Genomic DNA, 25558 nt, shown 5'->3' on the forward strand with positions numbered 1-25558 from the left:
AATGCTATTTCCATACCAATTTTAGAAGTAAAGGGTTCTTATTTAGAAATAAAAAGAATCTTTCTCTCCAGCACTAACAATAACAACAACAACAAGCATGAAATGATAATGCTTACTGATTTCTCTTGCTTAGATACTTTGCCTATGGCCAATTTCAAGCAATCTACATGATGTTACTGAATGTAGGATGGGTAAGTGGTGTCCACATTCATCTCCTGCAAGCTGTTATCATCAGCTCCAGCACAGGACTAGCTATGTAGTTATCAATCACACAACATTTCACTTTCCTGCTAATAATATTGGAGCTGGGTCCTATAAACATTTCTCCTTTCCTATTTAACTCTGTTAGTCTTTGGTGACAGACAGCATTAGAGGGACAGACAAGGATAGGAGGATTGGTCTTTATTCCCTGGTACTCATATGAAAGCCAGTAAATTGACAAGCAAAAGATTATCAGCTCTGGCAGAAAGTCCTCTGCCTGTTGGTGAATAGTTCCTACAAACCAGCTCTGACCCATGCCTTTAGTCTTCAAAATTCTCAGTTCTTTTTTTTGTTTCGTAGCTTACACATATTTTCTGTTTCCTGCATTTGCAATTTTTGATCTTCTTAGTTTCTTCTTTACCCTCTTATAATAATAAGCCATATAGTAAATTCATCACATCATCACATCATTTATATTACTAACGTGGTTTCTGTTTCCTCTCTGGACATTGATTGACATATGACCTTCATAAAATAACCAAAGATATAAATTAAAACAGGATGCTAACCTCTGACCTTTGATCACAAGTGTCTTAACATCCTATCCAAGGATGAAATGAAGCCATTTTTTGTGCTTTGCCTCATTGCTCATAGAATGAAAGATTAGTTCAAATCTGAAATTAATAATAAAATAAAAATAACAATAATAATCTTACATTGCTTATTTCATATGAGAAAGGTGTCAAGATCTTTGCTGTGGGGAAAAAAATCATCCTCAATCTTCTCCTTTGAAGTAGACAGTCATTTTAAAGTTAAAGAATACAAAGCCAAGGTATGTGCCCCTAACAGACAACAGAGATGGACCTCTAGGTCAGTACTTTACAATTTATTCCCTTGATAATTGCATTTCACTGCCTTATCAAAACATCTTTTGCTATAATTTTATTCTTTGTTTTCAAAATTTGGGGTTGAGCCCAAAGGCGCTCTATCACTGTGCGATATCCTCAGCACTTTTTTTTACTTTAATTTGGGACAAGGTCTTACTAAGCTGAAGAGACTGGTCTTGAACTTGTGATCTTCCTGCCTTGGTCTTCAAAGTAGCTGGGATTACAGGCGTGCATAACTGTGCCCTACTCACTACTGTCTGTAAGATCTTCATTTCAAAGAAATAAATGTCTGCTAGAAAAAGGAAATAACTAGATGATAAATTCATAACATTATGATTTGTTCCAAAATTATTTTATGTCCTTACATTAGATGTTCAGAATATTCTGGAATAAAAAAATGCAGATAGTTTTTCAGTCACTTTTTCCACTTGAAAAAAAATGACTTGGAAACTAGAAAACTTGCTACATTTGGTGAACACTGGAATTTTCCCAGCTAATGCTAAGAATAAAAGAGCTGCCAAATTCTTTAATTATCCTTAATATTCAATTCTCAAGTATAATGAATTCCACTTTCACACATATCTGAGAAAATTACATGGGAAAGTTAATATATTGCCTTTCACTAGGTTTCAGTGAATACCTCAATGTGAGAGCAGGATTGTCTGAAATCATTGGCAGACTCACATTTATTCTCACAGCATTTGGATCAGATGTCAACCTTGCTCACGTCCACTGCTCTGATTCTTTCATACCATAAATTAAATAGACGGGCTTCTAATGGCACTATATATTTACAGTATGATCCTGTTTTTAGATCATGGAAATCCTCGTATGCCTTATAAAACATGTCATCTACTTCACCATATTTTCCAAAATTCTTGCATTTAAGCAGAGGCACATGACTCTGACAGTGGCAGACAGAGTGATTTATTTAGTTTCCAAAATGAAGCACTGAGGCAAGGTGGCAAACACCTATAATCCTAGTGGCTCAGGAGGCTGAAGCAGGAGAATTGCAAGTTCAAAGCCAGCTCAGTTAACTTAGTGAGGATCTATACAACACAGGGAGACCTTGTCTTTGCATAAAATATAAATAAGGTCTAGGGATGTTGCTCAGTGGTTAATCTGGGTATAGCTACCAGTACCAAAAAAAAAAAAAAAAAAAAAGAACCCAGCAGTTTTCTTCCCCATGGTGCCATCAAAGTGTGTGCTCTTGGTACAGATACCACAGGGCTTCTCAGCCTTCATGCTATTGATATTGTGAGCTAGGAAAATCTGATTGGGGGTGGAGCAGGATGGTTTTGCCTATTGTAGGATGTTCAGGAGCATCTCTGACCAGTACCCTCTAAAACCCTCTAAAATTTTCTCCAGTTGTGACAATAAGGAAATATAGTCTAACATTGCCAACCATTCTCTGGGGGACAATTGCCCCAATGTGAGTTACCCTAAACTACAAGATGGGGCTTCTATCCACCTGGTTCTCTGAGAGACTAAGTGGAGTGAAATTCCTCAATCATCTGTAATTTGTAACATTATTCAAAGTAAAACACCCACACATATATACATACATTCAAGTAAATAAGAAAAACAAAAATAGGAAAGTAAAAATTTTGTTAAGCCAATGCAATTTAGGAGTTGTTTCTAAATTCTATAGAACATATGCTAATTAAGGCATATTCTGTACATTTTTTTTCCATTCATTGATGTCCATGGCTTTAATTGATCCTTAATGATTGACTTATTATATTTTATACACAATTTTTTCTCTAACATCTATGAGCATTATCCATCTTCCAGATTGACATCACCCATTAGTGATTATAAAAACCATGAACTAATGTATATTCTCTTGTGATGTGAGCTAACTTAGAAAACTAGGGATCATCTTATCATCTTTCTTTGCCTCATCTGTCAATAATTCCCATGACTTTTCCTTCAAAAGTATAACAAAATTCTCCTTCTCTTCTCTCTACTTCCTACTAACCAAGAATTATTGTATCTGGTCTGGATTAGCAAACAACATTGTCACTTCCTAAATCATTCATGTGATATGTTTTCCACAAAACAGATAGAACAATTGATTAAAAATGAAAATCTGTCTACAACATTTCTAACTATAACTCTTAAATATTTTTAATATTTTTAGGCTAAAGATCAAAATGCATGACTTCTGGGGAGTGCTCTGACTCTATAGGCTTATCCCTCATCTTTTCCCCTAGAAGTCTCTACTAGTCACCTTGAAGACTACTTTTCTATCCTCAAATTTGCTAAGCCTTTTGTCATTTGAGGTCACTGTGCAGGTCTTTTCCAATACCAGGAGTGCCCTTAGCCCAACACAGCTTTCTAACCAGCCCCTAAACATTCCTCAGATTACAGTGCCAAGGTTACCTCTTCAGGCGAATCTTCTCTGAAATTTTCACCTTTAATGGTTAACACTACTGATCAATGACTCCTCTCAAAACTGGATAATTTTCATCAAAAGTAATTATATCACTGAAGTTATTCATCAACACCTGCTTATCACTAGATTATAGACTCTCCAAGGAAGGAAACTTCTCTCATTAGCCATTTCTTTGACTTCCTGACACATTATACCTGAAATCTAGGTATACTGCCTAGATTACAATAGTCTCTGTCATTTTTTGATGGGAGCAAGTAAGTAACTTAGTTCATTATGGTAACAAGCAAAATTTTATTCTGTAAAGGCAGGAAAAAATCTGAGATTTCAATCCATGTTTCCTCACTTCTGTCACCCATAGGAAAAAGTAAGATTTTCAGCATTAAAGGAATTTCAGTTATTGAATGTTATGTAGTATATTCAGCTGATGTTTGCTACAAAGACAAAATTTAACAGAATTTTTGAAAAACCATTTATGTAAAATCCTAAAGAACATACTTATAGATAACAAACCATAATTCTGCATTAATATGTTATATACTTTCAGTTTTGTCAGCCCATGTTTCTTTGAATTTTCAGTTTTATTTGTGTGGGTGGATGGGCAGGTGTGTGGCATCATGTGCACATCAGCATTGGTACAAACAATACATCCATGCTGAGTAACTATGCATATCTAAAACTAGCAAGGCACTTAACACCAAATTAATTTCCTGCCAAAGCCCCTGCATCTGTGTTTTGATTACTAAAATTCTAAATTTAGTAGAAAATATAAGAACATTTTCTTATTATCATTGCATTAGTATTTCCAGGGCAAACAAGAATAACAACTAAAATGGTTATTAGGGAAATGGCATTTCAGTGTGAATTTATGCTTACCAAATATAAGTGTCTTATTCCGATGGCATTCATGTGATTGGCTCTATTTTGGGGACAAGCATTCCAAGATATAAATGTTCCCTTCAAACACAAATATACAGCAATAGCTTCCACTTAGAATCAGTCTTTTTGTCTTCAACTAGACTACAAATTTCTTAGAATTTAAAATTCAGGCATTTTTATGAAACATGCTATTCTCATATGGATGTTTATCTTAAATATGCATGAATGAAGATATTTATGGTTAACACTACTGATCTCAACAGACCTCCCAAGACCCTTTCTGGCCACCTCTTGGTCCAGAATAGGTATGCCCTCCACCTGGCCATCCACACTAATGAGCTGGGTCACTAATGCTTCTTTTTTAATGAGGCCCTCCTTTTTCAGCCCAATAATTAATTTATGTATTGATTTCAAGTAAGACTTTCACCAAGACTGATAACAAGGTTGCTTGTAAATGAATTCTTCTCTTAACTCTGCAAAAATTAATTTTGATCTTTTAATGAAGGATTAGAGAATTTCCAAATGCTTTTGAAATGTGAGGGAAAACATACATAAATACAGGCATTCAAGATGCTTGTGTTTTTTAGAAGTATCTTTTTTATTAGTACTATATGACTTTCTGATCTTGTATTATCTCCACAGAAGGCAGAATTGTATCATGAGAGGTAATGCACTTCTTATTCTGTTTCTATCTTGCATTTTTAATGCTTTGCCTCTGCATCATCAGATTCTGATACTACTGTATCTTGTTGAAGTAGATTAGCAACCTTGAGTGCCTCTTACTAAGCACACCTAGAGTTGAAAGGGTATTGATCTCAAAGCAATTCCATTAAGTCAGTATGCAAGTTAAACCTGAATTTAGATGTTCTTATTTAAAAAAATCAATTTTGTTCTGAATGCAAAACAGAACAAAAATATCTACATTCTATGTTATTATAAACTAAACATACACACACAATACCCAGAGCCTAAATACATATGATTTTCCCCCAAATTAATTGATACTCATTATTTAGGTTTTGGCTCTAATGTCACATTTCAAGGAACCATCTCAGATGTACCAACGAAAAGACAAAAGTAAGGTAAGATTGTCTGCATGCCTGCCTGCCTCCCTCCCTCTCTCCCTTGCTTCATTCCTCCTTCCCTTCTTCTCTTTTACTCTCTCCCTTTCTCATTCTAACTTTGGCCTTTTTCATTCATAGTGTCACCAATGCTGTCATTCCTAGCAAATGATCTCAGTGTGTACATTTGTTTATACATTTATTTTTATTAATCCTTTCACATGAACATTTCATGAATGCTCTCTTTCTTTAACCTGCTCCCTCTGAGCAGGTATTATATGCGTTTCCTCCCCCATTGTATTCTCACAGCCAAAGAGAGGGCCAGGCATGCCATAAGATTTGATTGAAAGGTTTCAATAGATGACAGAATAATGGAAGCATCCGATTTTCAGCAGAAGATAATTTGTCATCTCAGTGCTCCTTGAATTAGAATGAGTTAGGACTAGTTTAAGTTCTGCTTTAATTTTTTCCTTCATAAAAACCCTACAGGTGACCCTTGCTATGTAAGAGAACAGTGTTTACGGCTACATGAAACAAAGCAAAACAAAACAGAAACAACACAATCATAAAAATACTCCCTCTGCACATTGCTAACATTAACAGGCTGCTAATCCAATTAGCATGCATGCAGTTGTGGTTTATAAGGAGCTCTTAAATGAAAAACTTATTTGAAGGGTAGAATCTAAAAGATAAGATGGTGAAAATCACTATTTTATTAGCATGAGAGTAACTGGGTATGCAGTGTCACTTTTGTTGTTTGCTTTCTTTTTTGTCTGCCTCCTAAACACTGGCATACCTGTGCCTTTGTTTTTGTTGTTGTTGTTTTTTGCTGCTCCTCCTCCTCCTCCTCCTCCTCCTCCTCCTCCTCCTCCTCCTCCTCCTCCTCCTCCTCCTCCTCCTCCTCTTCTTCTTCTTCTTCTTCTTCTTCTTCTTCTTCTTCTTCTTCTTCTTCAGTAACCTTCAAGGGTATTTCTTTGACTGGAAACTAAATTACCTCTGTGAAACTGACTTCTGCTTATCATTAGAACTTGTTGACTAACATGTCTCTTTTTTAGCAAAAATATACATAGTTTTAAGACACTGATACCTTCAGTCTAGTCGTGGGTTTCCCCCCTTAAAAAGGAAGGATATAGATGACCCCAAACGTTTCTTCAAGCACTGATATTCTGTGAAATAGCTTTATGAAATAAGACAGAAACCCATGTGTAAGAGTTTGCAATAAAACGGCATTATATATTAGAACAGCCTAAGTGTATTCAACAAGTATCTATTGAAAACCTACGGATGCTACGCATGGTGCTAGGCATAATTAGCAACCAGCAAAGGAGGGAATGCAGAAGAGGAAATAAAAAAGTTTGCAGGGATTAAATAATTTCATTGTGGTCAAAGAGTTTCTGTTGGGGTTGGCAAAGATACTAACCACTTTGTTCAAATACCAAGTCTCCTTTAATGATCAATTCCAGTCCTGTTTTCTCTGAGAAATCCATTGACCCCATGGTCTCTCATTACCAAGAAGCCTGGTTGTCTTTATAAATGGCAATGGATTCATTATTTCTGCTGTTTCTGAGAATTCAAGGATTTAAGCACTGCCTTTTTTCTTTTAAATTAAAATATTTTTTAGCCCTATATACTATGTTTATCTTTGAGTTAGCAGAGTAGGGAAAAGGAGAAGAAATATACAAACAAACAACTAAACAACTCTGTAAAGTTTTAGATGTGATACTGATTTAGAACCCTGTGACCATCCTCAAATAAACTTTACCTCCTATGTGAGTTTTTTCGTGACATATTTGTAACAAGCTCAAATGCACAATGAGATATGCTTTGAGGGTTCTTGAAAGGGGTGTAAGTAAGAGGAGTGGGTAGGATATATAGTGCATGCTGGACTCCTAGGTGGAGATAACTAGAAACTAAAACATTATTTCCCAGTGCAAAAGTGGATTCGTCTTTATTTATCGTTCAACTTTGAGCCAAATGTGTTTAAGAAGTCTTGGAATAGAAAACTTTCAAAAGGAAGTTGCTGGTTTTAGAAAGGATGGAGATAGAAAAGTGAGAAAGAAACAAAAGGGATAAAAGACATGTATAAAGAGCTGGCAGGATCTGCAGTGCTTCAACCATGAGACCTGGTGATCTCCCGAGAGGCCCATTCCCCAGGAGTTGCTTGGGCAATGGCAGGAGCAACACAGAGATAGCAAGATGGGTGGCTCAAGTAAGGGAAAGGCTGAAGGTTCAGCCTTGTCTTCTTACAAGTATGAGATGGGAATCTGTGGACAGGAGAAAAAGCTGCTCAAGTGGTCGCTGACATGTTGGTTGAAATTAGAGGGACTGGAGCAACACCCTCAGTCCTGGGAAGGGAACACCACTCATCTCCAGGGGCGGTTTTAAGAAGGCCCCAGAGGTGGAAAGTCAGGGAGTGATGTGGGAGACTATTGCCTTGGAGTTGACTTTGCAGAGAAATCTAAAAAATGAAAGCCACTATTCAATTTTTTTTCCATTCCACTGAATATTCCTACAGGTAATATTTGAACATCTCATACAGTTATCATCCAAATAGCGATAGAATTCAAGGCCCACATATGCGTACCTTTAATTCTGTTGAATTCATGTGGGTCTGATTTTCGTAAAATTGTCTCCATTTAATTCAATCCTGAGCACTGCCTGGCCCTTGAGGAGAAAAGAATACAATATATCACTTTATGACCATGAGGCATAAAAACCTAGAGCCTGTTTTTCAAGATCCCACGTTCATTATCCTCTGGGGGAAAAAACTGAGGTTTTTATTGCCAAATTCCCCATCTTCCCTAGAGAAATGAAGAGTGCATGCCTTTTGAACTTAAATTTGTGACCATATGAATCTGGCCAGGTATTATGTATCAGGCATTTGTTCAATAATTTATGTATTTATTCAACTACATGTTAGATGTATAAAGACAGAAGAACTAATCCAGAAATTTACCCAGTTTCAAATCCCTCCCACCTCCTACCTCCCACCAAATTTATATCTTTTTTTTTAGTGCCACACAAAATCCTTCTTTAGGAAGTAAGTCAGTTAATTAGCTTACTAACCTCTACTTTGAAAGTAAAATTATCTCATTATGCCAGCCATAAGATGCTCCAATAAATTCGCCAACGAGACGTTATAAAGTAACACTGCTGGTGTTTTCTGTGTATAAACACAGAAGTTATTGACCTTTCCAACTGAACATTTTTAAAATTCTGGAAAATTTCTTCATATAAAATGGGTTTCTGTCTACATATTATTACTTCCTATTCTTTGAATAAAATTTGTACAAGCTAAATTAAGCTATCTATAAGGCAAATATTGTTCACACACTTCAATGATATATTTCATTTTTTAATATTTATGTATAAATATGTATATTAGATATGAGGGAATATTTTAGTACAGAGTTATGTGTAGGTCTATTTTACTTTTATGCATGAGAGCATTTAAAGTAAGCTCATTAACTCCCCAGAAGAGAATTAATTGCAAGAGCATTTAGAAAATAGTAGAAAGGAGATTCTGTATAAGCATATAGAGGGTTAATTTCTCGTGAATATGCTTTTATTCAAGTTAATAGAGGCTACATGGATGTGTCAATAATACAATTTGACTCAATGTTTCCTCAAGTATAAGGTTACATTTTGCACATTTCAATTATAATAAAAACATGAAAATTGCCAACAAATAAGACCTATTAGGTTCTCTAACTTTTTCTTGGAATAATGTAAAATCATTTATGTTTTGTCCCCATAAGGATTTTCTTAAGTAAACTCTTTTATTCAAAAGTTACAATATAAGGAAAAGTGTCTTGGGGACAATATTGTGAAACCCACAGGCTTTTTTTTTTCTTTCTTGAAATCCAGTCTAAGTTTCAGATTTTTACTTTCCAAACCACTCCTAACTATTATCTTCTGCCACTCATTTTACAATACCTTATGTCTGAAGAGGGTTAATGGTCCAGAGAGGCACAGTAGCTATGAAAATTTTAAGCATCAATTTGCTTACCAGAGACAATAATGCTCTGTGATATGCATAAAATGGTTCTATCCCTCAGAACAACATTCCCATCTGCTTTTGTAAAGATGAAGAAACCGGGGTTCAGGAGCTCAGAAGTTATCATGCTATTGAACAACAGCAAAAAGAAAGCAAAGATCAAAGAAGTGGCATAGCCAAGAACCTCTCCAGAACTACTCAACTTTCTGCAGAGCTCTTCCATGATGCGTCTCCTGGAAACTACAAGTGAGGTTTTGCCGCAGAGGTACTGAAGATAGAAATAAAACCCCACAACACCTCAAGTCATAGTTTCACTATAGAAGCTATAAACAAAAAATCACCTTGTGCTGTCTTCTACAGTGGTAAATCAAGCAAGAGGGTCCAGGTATACCTCTATGCAAACAGTTCTCAAATGGATTTATTGTGAAGTTATCAAAACATATGCCTCCTAGATACAAGTTCCAAACACCCAGACTTACAGTTAGATAAAAGACTACCCTTTTAAAAAGTGAATTTTCCTTTTCAAGACCAACCATGGTTTTATTTTTATTTTATTAAGTTTATTGTTAATTTTTAACATGCACATAAACACACAGAAGGACACATGTATGTATTTATTCTATGTAATAAAATTATCCACAGTTTATGTAATTCGATAAAACAAACTTCTTTTCTTGACCTTTTTGCCAGATCCCTACAGGCTACTTATGTTCAGCTATCACACATTTTCCCACATATTGCTTCAGCCACAGGTCTTTCTTGCTGAATGTGTTATTAATTACCTTTCCTGCAATTTGAACTCACTATATTCTTTGCCCAGAATACAACTCCTCCCATCTCTGCACATGGCTATCTCCTTCTCAGCCTAAACAATGTCTACTTGGAGAGGTTTTCCCTGATGGTCTAAATCAGTTTCTTGGAGGTCAACTTGTAGAATAACCTACCATCTCTGTCTGTCTGTCTTTGCCCGCATTCCTAAACAAACTAGGACAGTGAGTCAATATAGATTTATTAAGGACATACTCCCCAAATATTCTGAGTGGATTGTTGGAAAATCAGGAAATGGAAGGAGAAGATGCCTGGTGAGTAAACTCTAGTAAAGGTAACTTAAACCTGATCATATAGGGGAACTGTGGAGTATATATTAGATTCTGAGCATTTTCCCCCCAATGGAGGCAAGGGATTTTAGTTTCTATAATGTCATATATTTCCATAATCCCACACTTGACCATCAGTGTCAAATAGGTCTTCTGGTGTTGGAAGTGAAAGGTTAATTTCAGGGAGTTCCTCCTTTCTGGGAATGGAGGCACAGCATTTCCTTTAACCTGAAGGTCAAATAGTCAAGGTTTGGTTCATTAGAAGGCCAAGGGCATTGAAACTTATGGGGGACACATCAGCAACCTTGTTTCCCATTCCCCTTTACTGGTTCAACATACTATATTCTTTACTTTTGTTGAGATGCCTGTCAATACGTAGCATGATCTCATGTGTGTATAGAAGTCTAAATCTAAATCTATATCTGTATCATATCCATATTTATTTCCATATCTGTACCATTTCTATATCTGTGTGTATATTACCTTTCTCTTTCCAACAGCATTTATCTCCAAGAAAAAATTAACCCTGTCTTATTCACCATCCAATAAATACTGAAAAAATCCATAAATTAAACCATAATATTTCAGCAAAATAAGAAAAAATAAGCCCGTTTCAGTGATTCAGTTGCTTTATCTCGTAATTCCATTTTTTCATTTATTTTTATTTTGCTTTCTTTTTTCTGTGTTTTCATTACAAAAAGATTTAGTGTCTGCTCTGCCATTCTTCAAGACTCTCTTTCTTGTTGTTAATCATTTTTAAAATATTTTTTCCCTTTAAAAATATTTTCACTCTCTGAGTTAGCAGAATTTAATCCTTAAAAGCATGAGTTCTGGAGCATAATGGGGCGTATGAGTGAGATTCTTCAGTACATAAGCTCTGAACCAAGCAGGGATGAACAGTTTTAGAACATAATCAACTCTCATTAGGGGTCTGACTTTGGACAAACTTTACTCCATTGTAAAATTGGGGATATAGCATCCATTTCATGAAGTTATGATGGACATTAAATAAATTAGTATCTATATAACCAAATAGTGCCTACTATGTGGAAAACACTTAAGAAATACCTCATATTACTAATTGTTAATAAAATGCATTCCATATTTTATGTATTGAGACTGTCATTTTGCATAAGTTATAATTTTTTTTCCTAACAACTTTCAGAAAGGATCCACGGTAGATTGTAGTCTGTTATTTTGAAGTTTCAGTTTCAGTTATCTTAATAATTTACTTTGATGAAATCAATTTTTTTCAATAAGCATTAGAGTAAATTTCTCATGTAAAATACACACACACAAACATACCCAGAGGCAGGCACATGTACACTCATGCATTTAAGACACCATATAAAACGTCTATGTATAGTTGACCAACCTCTTGGGAGAATCTTGGCCAGAATTCATTGAAATCATTGTAGGGTCTTCAATGCATAGGTAAACAGAGTGATTGATGGGACATTGTCTTCTCATTATCATAGCAAGTTTTTTTTTTAAAGCACTTAACAGTTCCCTGGGTGGTTTCTACAGTTAAGGTGGTTTTATTTGTAATCTCAGAAATGCATTACTATACAGACTTAAAAGTGCTTTAGTGAATTCTAATGATTGGTGGACATTTTTATCACTATTTATAATACATTCTTACAAATTATTTTCATTTTTCATTTCATGAAATAGATAGTCACTTAATGCATAAATAATACTTTTAATTATTTCTAATACTATTTGGAATTGATTATCAAGTAAGCAGACTTATTAGCATATCAACTTTACTGGCACAGTGAGAATATATGTATGTATGTGCATATATATTTGTTTTGTCTTTTTTTTCCAGTACCAGGAATTGAACCCAGAGTAGCTTAACCACTGAGCCATATCCCAAGCCCTTTTCTATTTTTTGAGACAGGTTCTCACTAAGGTGCTTAGGGTCTTGCTAAATTTCTAGAGTTGACTTTGAACTCACAATTCTCTTGCCTTACTCTCCCAAGCTGCTAGGATCAGAGGTGTGTGGCATTTTTTAAAGAAAACAAAACAACAGAGAGTGACAAGTAGAAACAGTTGTTTAGATAAAGCAGAGCAGTGTCTGTATTTTTGCAATGCAACCTTAAAAAGGAGAAAGGAATGATGGAAAATCATTTGGATATCATATACAATTTTTCCCCTGGGTATCAGAGATTTAACTCAGGGGCACTGAATCACTGAGCCACATCCCCAGTCCTATTTTGTATTTTATTTAGAGACAGGGTCTCACTGAGTTTGCTTATCACCTTGCTTTTGCTGAGGCTGGCTTTGAATTTTTTATCCTCCTGCCTCAGCCTCCAGAGCAACTGGGATTACAGTCATGCATCATTGCACCTGGCCATACTTTTGAAGACATGTTTATTTCAATATACACATAACATTTGAAAAGCTGCATACATAGTGAGTCATAGAACCCACCCCATCTCTAACTTTCTCAGCTTAACAAATTGTCACCTGTCCACATCTCAATTTCCTCACTGATAAAATGGAGATAAGAATAGCACTTAATTTAAAGAATTTTATAAATGATAACAATGGGTGAATTTTTTGAAACCACTGAAATGGTTTGGCAGAGCATTTAGCACACAGATGTACAAAAAGTACATTTAAGATTAAACTATTATTATTAATATTAGCAAATCATAATACTCTGGAATTTATTTTATTCAGTCGTGGTGTGAGACAGATGAACTGTGAAATAGTCCTAAATACGTAATTCTAATAAAACAAATTTCCTCCTGCCAATTTAATAGTATATATGTTTTTTTTGGTGCTTATTCACAGAATAAAGTACATTTTAAAAATAAAAAGTAAGACAAAGAATCATAGAATTTTGGGATTTAACCTTGATTTTACATTGTTAATTTTATGCCCTTAAGAAACACAGCCAATCTATGGTCTATCTGTCTTCCATCCAAAAGAGATAGTGATATCTTCATGAAAGAATGGCTTTAAGATTTAAATGAGATAACACCATAATAATGGGAATTCTTGGCAAAACCCATGGAAAAAGTTTTAAGTATAATTCTCATGATCAATTAAGATATAATTATATTTTTAATTTTTAAATTTATTTTATATTCCTGTTATGCCATTATTTCTCTAGGACATTCATCTTTTTTAGTTAGCATTCACAAAATGTTTAAATTTTTGCATCTAATGATTTCATCTTCTGTGTTATTATCCTTACCTAATGTCTCATAGTAAGGCTGACAAATAATACTCATTCCATGCATCCACATCAACCAATTGGCAGTGGCTGCCTGGAAACACTGTGACGCTATGGAATCTGAAGTCCCACATGGAAGAGAGTTTAATGAGTCATCACACACTCCATGCCAATGGGGGAATCTGTATTTATTGACATTAGAATGCAAATATGACTTGGCTGTAAATAGAGATGAAAGGCAGAAATACCAGGAGGGATTGAGTTCAGAGAGTTGTATAACAAGGAGAACTCATGTTCAATGCATTATTTTCTATGTAGGATTTGAAATGGGACTAATCAAGAATAAGATGGAGACATCCAGAAAACAAGGCCCCAACACTGCCAAATTTTCATTTCTGCCTTTCTTTCTCAGACCTAGGAATATGAACAAACCACTTATTAAAAAGAAATGAAAAAAAAAAAACTACATGTCTGATGATTTCTATAGGATATGACTCTGGACTTTCCCATAAAGACATTGTACTGCCAAATTGAATTTTAATTAATTCCTTTTTGGCATTCCTTATACTGAATTTCTTAGAATAAGATGGAAAACAGTTTAATATTCATCTACAAATAAATTAGAAATTCCTGTTTTTTTTATGCTGAAATTCATTTGATAATGATTTAGGCTCAAACTTAAATGGTGGTATTTAAGAGCCTGGTAAATACATTCCAACAAATGTGTCTATAAACCAATTATATCTTTATGCCTCATTGATCAGCATGTGCAGAGCTGGTGTAAAAAAATGTGTGCAGCTAATCTGTATGTTGTAACTTTAAATCCTTTTCTAAAGAGCCTTGTATAAACAGGGATTGTGCCTTTTCAGAACACATTTCAATTTAAATCCCCACATAGTTTAAATAATGACGTTCTTATCCTCTGCATTGCCCACCACTTCTTCATATCCCTGCTACCCTGGAACCTTCAATTTTTAGTATTGATGGAGTTATGATAACACTCACTTTCAGGGATTAGATAATCTCTTTGTTCAAAATCAAACTAGGAAAACAGAGAAAATGCTGTCATTCAAACAATGACTCCTGGAACAGGAGGTAGAGAAAACAAACTTTAGCACCAGGAGACATCGAAGTGACCAATGGAAGCCATGTAACAGGACCAGAAGGTCTGAGAAGCCAGGTTTAGACAGAACAGTCCTAAATTAAAGCCCAGTTATGATTGAAAGGCTGAGGTTTGGGATCTTTATATATATATATATATATATATATATATATATATATATATATATATATATATATATATATGACAGTGAAATGCATTATAATTCTTATTACATATTTAGAGCACAATTTACATATCTCTTGTTGTAAACAGTATATTCACATCAATTTGTCTCTTCATATCTGTACTTTGGATAATAATGATGATGGTGGAATGTGATGGGGATCCCTTTATAAAATGCTTCAGACAAAAGGTATTTTGCATTTCAGATTGTTTTTTTTAAAATTTTGAAATATTTGAATACACAAAATGAGGTGTCCTGGAATGAGACCCAAGTCTAAAAAGGAATTGTATTCGTGTTTCTTATACACATAGCCTACAGGTAATTTTATATATTTTAAATAATTTTGTACATGAAACAAAAGTTTCATGATGTGAAATTCTTAACTAGTGGCATCATGTCAGCACATAAAATATTTTGCATTCTGAACCATTTTGAATTTCTAATGAGGGATTAGGAATGTGCAAACTGTATGGATGTTTTTTTATAGTATTGATGGAGAATGTTTTCAGATGTTCGGGTTGGGTCATGCTTAATGTGTGAGATATTGTTATATGTTATACATTATCTATGTTACTGAAATTAATAAATCTTCAAGAAAACTACCAGAAAGTTTGTGAAATGAATATTACCACCTTATTTACAATGAAGCTTAGATTCATAAAAGGTATGAAGTTCTGGTGGGATCCCAGGTAAAGGAGGTTCTGGAATGCACCCTGAGCCAGAACGTCATTGAAATTCCCCTGGTGCACAATTGTCAAAAAATTTGTCCCCCCACTTCTTCCTTTGAGCGTTTGGCTCACAATCATGAAGATGTAAATTCCTGATATCCAATGGCACTAATGGGAACCTCTTCTACCATTGATCAGGTTAGGTTGGACTACATTAATTGTCAGCTCTAAATATGGTGGCAAATGAGAGGAAAGGAAAACAAGAGAGAAACAGATGCTTGGAAATTCAAAATGGTAGTCAAAATGAGGCTTCTGGATAGCTACAAATAATTTACCCAAGATGAAACTAATTACAATTTTTTAGATGAAGTTATACTTAAAAACTTTCAAGTTGTATCCACTTCATGTCATCAAACTGTTTCTTTGTTTTCCAACCATAGTTAAGGTTTAATAGTTCATTCTATTATCATAAGCCCAACATAATCTACAAGGGTACAGGTGAGATAGGTGTAGCTTTAGCTTTTTGCCATATTCTGTGATAAATCTGTGAATTTGAGATCACTTAACCACCTCTAAGCATCTATTCTCTCATCCATAAAATATGGCTAATAATAGTATTTTTTCAACAATATTATTGATGAGTGGTGGAAGAGACCATGTATGTAAAGAAAGCATTGACCATTGTGCCTAGTAAATGATGTCCCTCCAGTATCAGTGAAACCATTTGGATAGCAAAAAAAAAAAAAAAAAAAAAAAAAAACAGGAAACTTTTTCATGGGAAAACCCTGGATCAATTAGTGGATTCAAAGTAAGCATTGATTTGGACTGAAAATCAATATTTTATAGCAAAACCTCAGAATATTTTATTTGTTTTGGTGCTTAACCTTATTAATCACAAATCTTGTGAATTAGGATAAGAGTCTCAGCAGTCACACATATCATTTCAGCCAAGGCACAGTCAAAATGTCAAAGTCTGTGTTTAATTGTATAGTCTGTTAAGTATGCAGTGCCAAATATCATTAATAGCCGTCAAGGAAGAAAGAGGTTGTTACAAACTGACATCCCCAGGAAAACATGCTGTAAAATAGGCTATCAAGCAGCCCTATAAATAATCCATGTTAACTCCATCTTCACCTCAGTCAGACAGGCCCAACCTCAATGTGAATTACATTTAATAAAGCCCATCCCCAAAATGAAGTTGCAGAAGGCTATAAACAATTCCCAAGTATTCATATATTATAGATATTAATTTGCCAAATTTAGGATGATGTGTGATTTATATTAAGGTTAAGGAAAACAGTTATCTTGTCTAATTAAAATGGAGAAGAAACATTTCCTAGAAAAAGAAAGTTTTCCTCCTTTCTCTGCAATCAGTCCAAAATCCATCAGAGTACTGCACTGTGACAGTTAGAAATGATGATCTTGGCAACATCATACAGATTCTTCCTGGAATTGAATGGGTTTATCCTCAGAAACATCTCAGATCAGTGTTTAGGGAACATGGAATTTTATTATCAAAGATTCATCTAAATCCATCTGACAGTGAAATTCGCACCTTTTTTTTTTTTGAAAGGTTCTTTGCTGTTTTATCTGGGTTGACAAAAATCAGTTTTCATATTGCATGATAGTGTAGAAAGAGCAAACTCACTTAAAAGGGGGAACTAATTGTACACACTTACACTGCATCCAATAATAAGAGAGGGAGATAAGCACTTTGAGACTGTTAGTTTTTCTTCTCTCTTCCACCATTACGTTTTCAAAACTGTTAAACCTCTTGAACTTGAAAAGGGAAGTGGTTGTTAAGGTCTGGAGAATGCATACTGCTTCTTTTCTCTGCTGAGTAATTATGACACTAGGTAAGTTCAGAGATGTGAATAAACCCTTGGCTGTTTATATATGCCTTTTCCTCTGCATAGAATTTGTATCTATAATCTTCCCCACAAGTACTGAAATTTCTAACAAGAATGTACATTTGCTTTTCTTCATGTGGGGTATATTTTGCTTACTTGAAAGACTATCACTTTAGTAATACTTTTTTTTTCTAATATCAACCATTTGGTAGAATGTCTTAGAAGCAGATACTACTTATAGCCACCTATGTTTTATGCATCTGCACCATCTCCCATCTCATGATTAAAAGGCACAGGAACAAGAGCACATCTGGAATTCCCAAGCTACTGGGGAGGCTGATACAGGAGGATTGCAAGTTCAAGGCCAGAATCACTCATTAACTTAGAATTAAAAAAATGAACAGGACTGAGGTTTAGTTCACTGGTAGAGTACTTGCATAGCAAGTGAGAGTCCCTGGATTCAATTCTTGAATGCACTATTTAAAAAAACAGACACTAATATGGCAGTATGTATAAATGTGGATGTGTAACCAATGTGATTGTGTAACAATCTGTACACATGGTAAAAATGGGAGTTCATAACCCACTTGAATCAAATGTATGAAATATGATATGTCAAGAGCATGGTAATGTTTTCAGCAACCAATAAAAAATGTATTTTATATATATATATATATATATATATATATATATATATATATATATATATATATGAGAGAGAGAGACTTCCTGTTTGATAAGGAAATTGTGACCTTTTTGAGTATACTAGGAAGAAGCATTATTTTCTGTTTGCACACCCACATATATATTGAGAAATTTGAAGTGGTTTTACAAATAAAATTACTAAAAAATCTACAAATATGCATAGAATATTATTTCTTAATATTAAATATTTCTATCTTGATTTCATCAAAACTTGTCCAGTGTGCTTATGGATGACTTTAATCCAATTTAAATCAATACAATCTAATATAACTCATTTTTTACAATAAATATTTCCTCTCTAAATTATCTATGTTCTTAATATTCTTTCTTGTGCTACATAACTCCTGACATGATACCTCTTAAAAATGGCTGTAATAACATTCTGAAGTTCCTAACAATAAAGTAAAAAATAACATTATGGCACCATCTAGTGACCTTATAATTCTCTTTTTCTTCTGATGTTATTTAGCTCCAAAGTACCTATTTCTGTTGATTATATAAAGCTATATGTACTTGGAACAAATGTGCAGCTAGAAATAATTTCTCTTTACGGTTACTCATGGATAAAGCAAACTGATCTTGACAAACTGAAATTTCCAAAACAATTTCTCACCTTGTAGAGCAGAAAATGTTTTTTAAGCAGTTCTATAATTTTAGACTTAGTCTACTTTTGCTAGATCCAAATGAAATTACTACAGGTAATGAAACACATAATGAAATTACTATCCATTCATATTTGGAACAGAATAAGACAAATACATCTGCAGAAAATGTTTTCATCAACCAATAGACCTTTTTGTAGAACACAACTGATAAAGTTGATGTTATTTTAACAATCATGTATATTTATCATAAAATATGAAAATACTGGTAAAGAGAAAGAAATACTTCAAATCTCAGCAGATAATGCATATTAATTTAATATAGTCACACATTTTCATTGCCAATAGCCAGGTATTAATTGGTGTTTTGATATGCAACTTAGTTATAATTCTTAAGTTCATATATGTCTTATTCATTTTAAAAAACCTTTGTTTTCTAAAGTTAGATTACATTTTAAATAGAAATGTATCACATTTTTGTGTGTGTTTCTGTGAAAATTTTAGGTATGGAAGTAGTAATATCTTTCTCTTACTTTCTGTGGGATATAGACATCACAATAAGGAGCTTGCTGAAAGCATATGTAAAACCTGAGCCTCTAGGTTAGGAAAGGGAGTCCAAATAGGTTAGACTTTAAGTAAACTGGACATTCAGGGTTGCAGCTGCAGCATTAAACACATCATTGAGGACAGCACATTTTGTATTGCCTTCCACTTTGAAGTCAGAATCTGACTGTAATAGTAAAGTAATATCAGGAATAATGTTCTACTTAAAGCCATGCAAAATAAGAACAAAGTTGTAGTAAAAAAAAAAATCGTTAAATTTAAATTAAGAATTTTTATAAAAATTGCTTAAAAAGCCAAAGTTGGGAATAAGTAATTTCAGACTTTGTAAAAAATAAAAGGGAATAAACAAACAAAAAATAAACTTGCATAGAAGTAGAAGGTCTTCTCCGTGGTATCTGGCATTCTGTCCCCTTTGTATTCTCAATGGAACTGGCAATACCTGTCACTGGTGTAGCAAAAAAAAAAAAAAAAAAAGAGTTCAAAAGGAAAAAGAAGTTGATTCATCTTGTCTTTGAATACTATGCTGCTTACTATCTACTCTGAAGTTGCTTTAAGTTCTTTATTTTGAATCAAAGAACATAGTTACTGAAATGGGACCTCCCCATAACTAATCTGAACCAATTTATTTTCACTGAAGATCTTGGACATCTTCCATATATGTTTTTAAATCCCTAGTAGTTGACGTTAAATGTTAGTTCTGGCAGTTCCTTCATGACTCTATGTTTGTCTCTGTAATGGGAGGTGATGCTCTCTCTTATAATGACAATGATATTGTTGGTGAAGACAGTATTGTTTCAAACCCTACTTAATGAGTGATATATTAGCCTAAAAAATACCACCACCAACAAAAAAATCCCTATAATTAAGTCAATATTGTTTCCACCAGGGGTCCATTCAAGTCCTTCCAGAATCAGCAGCTGTGCTAATGAGTACCATCCCATCAATTTAGGTTTGCACCTGCCTAGAAACTTTGGTATTTCTTAGTGGCAATGGATACCCTCTACTTTCCTTCTAGTCTTCAAACATACATTTGTTGATTTTGGTTGTTGGGTACAATGATGCAAGGTATTTCCACTATTTGGGCAGGGTAGCTAGGTTGCTTCCTCATCTGATCAGAAACTAAACTCCCTAACACCTAGTAAAGGTGTTATGAGCACAAAGGAGAAGAACCATTGCCCCCAAGAGGGCTGATGCCTCTGAATTTGCTAACATACTTCTAGTCTTCTAGAAGCAGAGGGGGGTCAATTTGAATGCAAAATTATGACCAGCATCAAGGAAAGAAATCTCAAGTTTGAAGCTTCAGAAAAAAAGTAGATGCCAAAATGTGTTCTCCAGAAACAGAAATCAAAGGCAGACCTGGAGTTGTAAACCAAATCAAGTTCACTGTGTTCAGTGTAACGAGTGAGAAAAGCAAAGCAAAAGGAGAAGCCACTGCTGCCTTAAAGCACACCACTAGGATAAAACTAGTACCAGTAGGCTAATGAGACCATCTATCACCTGGTTCAGTAAACCAACAGGAATCTGCAGAGCACCTGAGTTTGAATTCCAGGCTTCATACTTTCTAGCTATAAAAATTCTGGAAATATATTCATCTCTATAAAGTTCAGTTTATCTGATGAAATAAATGTTCTAATTAGAGCAATTATTTAGGGAATTATGGTGAAGTATGGAATGAGATAATACAGGAAAAAACTTGACACAGATGCTTGGACCTAGTAATTGCATAATAAAATGTAACCAATCTTAGAAGCTGCTTTATAGGCCCCCATCACCGGTCCACTGTCATGGTACCAAAACAATTGTACCCAATAACTAAGGAACATTTCTTGAAAGAGCAGAATGAATGCAACAGCATTCTAGGGAAGTCTAATAAATGTATTGGTAATGTTGCATGGCACAGTAAGAATTTGGTATTACTGGAACTATGGCCTAATGAATAACTGTTCTTTGAAGCTATTCTTTCTGCTCTTCATCATTTTTTAAAATATTTTTAATTGTATGTGGACACAATACATTTATTTTATTTATTTATTTTTAGGTGGTGCTGAGGACCAAACCCAGTGCCTCACCCATGCTAGGCAAGTGCTCTAGCACTGAACCATCATCCCAGACCCCTTGTCACTTTTGTTGTGGTCCTTTCACCTCCCTCAGATAGAGTGAAGAATGGCAACAATACCTATCTTAGGAATTCTGCTGAAGTGTAGGCATGTTATCAACAGGAAATTTGAAAGAATGTGAGTTTTGTAAGCCAGAAAGTGAAGAGCACTAAGTTAATAAAAAACCTGTGTGTTTTTTCTTTTTTTTTCTTTTTTTTTACTTCAAAAGTAAACGATAGCCAGCCTTGGTAGTGCACACCTGTAATCCCGGTGGCTCAGAAGGCTAAGAAGGAGGATCATGAGTTCAAAGCCAGCATCAGCAATAGCAAGGCACTAAGGAACTCAGTGAGCGCATCTCTAAATAAAATACAAAATAGGGCTGGGGATGTGGCTTGGCGGATGAGTGCCCCTGAGTTCCATCTCTGGTGCACTCCCATTCCCCTCAGAAAGTAAAAACTAATAAAAATAAAGCAAATGCAGAAAGGGGAGATAATAGGGAGAAAGATGCCAGCAACAGTGAGTTTCTGGAGTAATCAAAGATTGCTCAGACCAACAACCATAGCCTGGCTGTGATTTCTCTGCGATATTCTAGGAAATAAAGGGAACAAACCCCAAAGTCAGCATCAAGGTAAAATCCATATCTGAATTGAAAATATGAGATAATTCTACTAAAGCGGAAATTAAAGAGAAAGCCTGGCTATTGACATGTTGCACACAGAGTATGCAGGTGACACATGGTGAGAGGCAATTTTTCCCCAAAGTTGCCCTGAAATTACTGGTTTATAAAATGGAAAAGGCAGGCCATGTATCATGTATCCAAAAACACACATCCTGCTTTAATCCCCTTGTGCTATTATGGCCAAATACCAGATGCAGTCATTTATAAAGGGTAGGAATTTATTCTTCACAGTTCTGGAGGCTGAGAAGTCTATAACTAAGGTACCAGGAGGTTTTGTTGTCTGGTCAGGCCACTCTCCTCTTCCAGGTCAGTTCACTGGTGCTGCGTTCTAAGGAGGGTCCCCAAGAAGCAGAAGAGGTGAGAAGGAGCAAGCAAACCAAGAGCTCTGGGAAGCCCCTTCTACATAAGCCTCATCTCATTCAGGATGAAAAAGCTCTTATGGCCTATGCATCATCTGGAGGCCCCTGTCTCTTAATAGCTTCATCAAGTTTCAACACCTCAACACCTGAATATTGGAGGAGACAAATCCAAAACATTGCACATATCTGTATATATTGAGAGAGAGAGAGAGAGAGAGAGAGAGAGAGAGAGAGAGAGAGAGAAAGAGAGAGAGAGAGAGAGAGAAGAGAAATTCTCTTTAATACACCTCACATTGATTACATGATTTTTAATTTTAACTCTTTCTACAAACTCCAATAATATAAGTATTTAAAGCATTAACGGACTCCAAGTGAAGTAACTGGAGGTAATTAATTTCCCTCTCTATCAATTATCATTAATGTGTTGAGTGCTACACTTGTCTGTGGTTAATGGAAGGCACTCTGTCAATGGTTAAGCCATGTCCGCCCCTACAGGTTATCCCCCTGAAGGAAGGAATTAAAAACTTCAACATTTGTGTCTAGAATGATTCTGACTTACATCAAAAGGACTTACTTCACAATTGTCATGATGTATCAGTTGACTAGATCTACCATAATTACAACAACCAAAACTTTAGAGTATGTGAACAACAGTTATTTGTATTAGAATCCTAGAACCTGAAAAAGTCCAAGGTCAAGGTGCCTGCAGGGTTGGTTTCTTCTCTAATCTTGCTCCTTGGCTTGCAGATAGCCACTGTTGTGCTATATTTTCTTATGGTCTTATTCTATGTGTCTGCTGTCTCCCTGTGGTCTAATCTCCTCTTACAAGGAAGGTAAACAGATTAGATGTAGACCCCACTCAAAGTCTAATAATTACATAATCCTTTTTTAAAAAAACTCTTTTCCAAATGGAGCTCTATTCTCAGTACCAGAGGCTAGAGTTTGAACATATGAATCTGGGGAACAAAATTTAGCTTATAACATTCCATCAAAACTCTGAGCCCCCAAACTATCTGTCTTTCCATGCAAATTTCATTCATCAACATCCTGAAAACTTTGAGGCTTAACCCCTTCTAGCATCATTTCTGAATCCTGAATCTTATCTCAACATTATTTAAGACGTGTTCAGAAAAAAATTCCAGTAACAATTTATCCTGAAGTAAAATTCCTCTCCACGGATGAACCTATGAAACTAGATTGGATCTGCATCCAAATACAGTTGTGAGATAGGCTTAGTTAGACAGTTCCCTTCAAAATGGAAAATTCAGAACAAAGGAAAGATCATGGTTCCCAAGCAAGTCCCAAGTTTAGCAGGGAAATATCCTCTTTTTTGGGGGGGGGGGGCTCAGGGTTACCAGGGATTGAACCCAGGAGCACTCAACCACTGAGCCATATCCCCAGCCCTATTTGATATTTTATTTAGAGACAGGGTCTCACTAAGTTGCTTAGCACCTTCCCATTGAACTTGTAATCCTGTTGCTTTAGACTCCTAAATTGCTGGGATTACAGGTATGCATCACCACACCTGGCCAGGAAGAATATTCAGTAAATTTAAAAGCACTCCAGGCACAGTGGCTCACACCAGTAATCCTGGTGGCTTGGAAGTTTGAGGCAGCAGTATTAAAGTTCAAAGCCAGCTTCAGCAATGGGGAGGTCCTGAGTAACTCAGTGAGATCCTGTCTCTAAATAAAATACCAAATAGGGCTTTGGATGTGGCTCAGTGGTTGAGTGCCCAAGTTCAATCACCAGTAATCCTCCTCCCCCTCAAAAAAAATATTCTTATTTGGCTAGAAGAATATTTACCAGTGAATCAATATTCCCTTGTAGTCTTTCTGGGGATATGGGATGGAGACAACTTCACACTCTTAAGCCTTGGGCAATGGTCTTGCTCTTGCAAGTCTTCATGGCAGTCCTGTGCCAAAAGTCCTGGATTACAGCTTTGAATCTGAGCTGGTGACCCATTCTCTGAAGCAAAGGAGACAGGCTTGCCCATGATTAAAGGGATGGGTCACAAAGAATAGAGCACAATGATGCCTGCTGGCCACTGGGCACACTTCTGAGGATGAGTTCCCCAAAGTCTTGTTGCTTAAGAAAATATAAACAGAATTTTCTCTTTTATGTTACTTCTGATGAATGATCCAAAATAACACATCAACTCAAAAGCTGAAAATTAAATAAAAATTAATTAATTGCTCAAATGATATGAATGCTCTAATTTTAGATGCATTTAATTCTGATGCTTAAATTATATATAAACACATATGCAAAGATATTTAAAATCTGATTTCCTCTATATCATTTTTCTTTGCAGATGGACTTTCACTCTGTTTTGGGAAAAAACAGCTCTGGAAATTTCAGGGTTTTATTTTACTGACTACAAGCTCTGCAGAAAGTGAATTCCATCTTCTTGATCATTTCATTACAAATCTAAGAACTTACTAGATTCACAAGACCATTGCCCAAATAAGCACTATTATTAGGGAATGAAATATATAGATTGTTGTCTGTATAAAAAGAGATTTCTTTTTCCTCAAAGAAAAACCAGTCTATGGTTACCATAAGAAGAAAAATGAATTCATCAGTTTGTTGACATTGATATAAATTTCTTTGTCTTATTTTTCTATAAAGTTTATGTATTTATCAAAGGAGAATTGCCTTACAATATACTTCTTATTTGTAGGAAAAAGTACTTCATAGGAATAAAAGAAAGGGAAAGCAATTAAGAGGAGAGAAGAGTTGGGAAAGAAAGAGAGAATATAAAAAGAGTGTTTCATGACAATGTTCTTTGAATCCTTTAGTGCAGTATCTGACTAATTATTTCAATATTTATTTTTCACTTTGTTTCTCATTGTTTTATTTTTCTGGGTGAGATAATAGGATTGAAGGCAGGAGAATTTCTGCTCAATTACTCAACACAAAGAGTCTGGATAATGCAATTATGATAACATAAGAATGGAATTGAGAGTTTACTGACACATGGAATTTGATTATCTCTTTTATTCACTTGATTCACCTGTTTTATTTTCTTTTCTCATAACTGAACCA

The 25558-nt window shown here is 35.0% G+C and overlaps 1 long non-coding RNA gene across 1 annotated transcript; it reads left to right on the forward strand.

Moving 5' to 3' along the window:
- Positions 1-580: 580 nt before the first annotated feature.
- LOC144369822 (uncharacterized) lies at positions 581-9738 on the forward strand. Its single transcript, XR_013429610.1, has 3 exons — positions 581-1071; positions 5379-5444; positions 9482-9738. It is a non-coding gene; the product is annotated as an uncharacterized LOC144369822 (long non-coding RNA).
- The last annotated feature ends 15820 nt before the right edge of the window (positions 9739-25558 follow it).

Source organism: Ictidomys tridecemlineatus, chromosome 2 (assembly GCF_052094955.1).
Source record: "Ictidomys tridecemlineatus isolate mIctTri1 chromosome 2, mIctTri1.hap1, whole genome shotgun sequence".
Classification (NCBI taxonomy): domain Eukaryota; kingdom Metazoa; phylum Chordata; class Mammalia; order Rodentia; family Sciuridae; genus Ictidomys; species Ictidomys tridecemlineatus.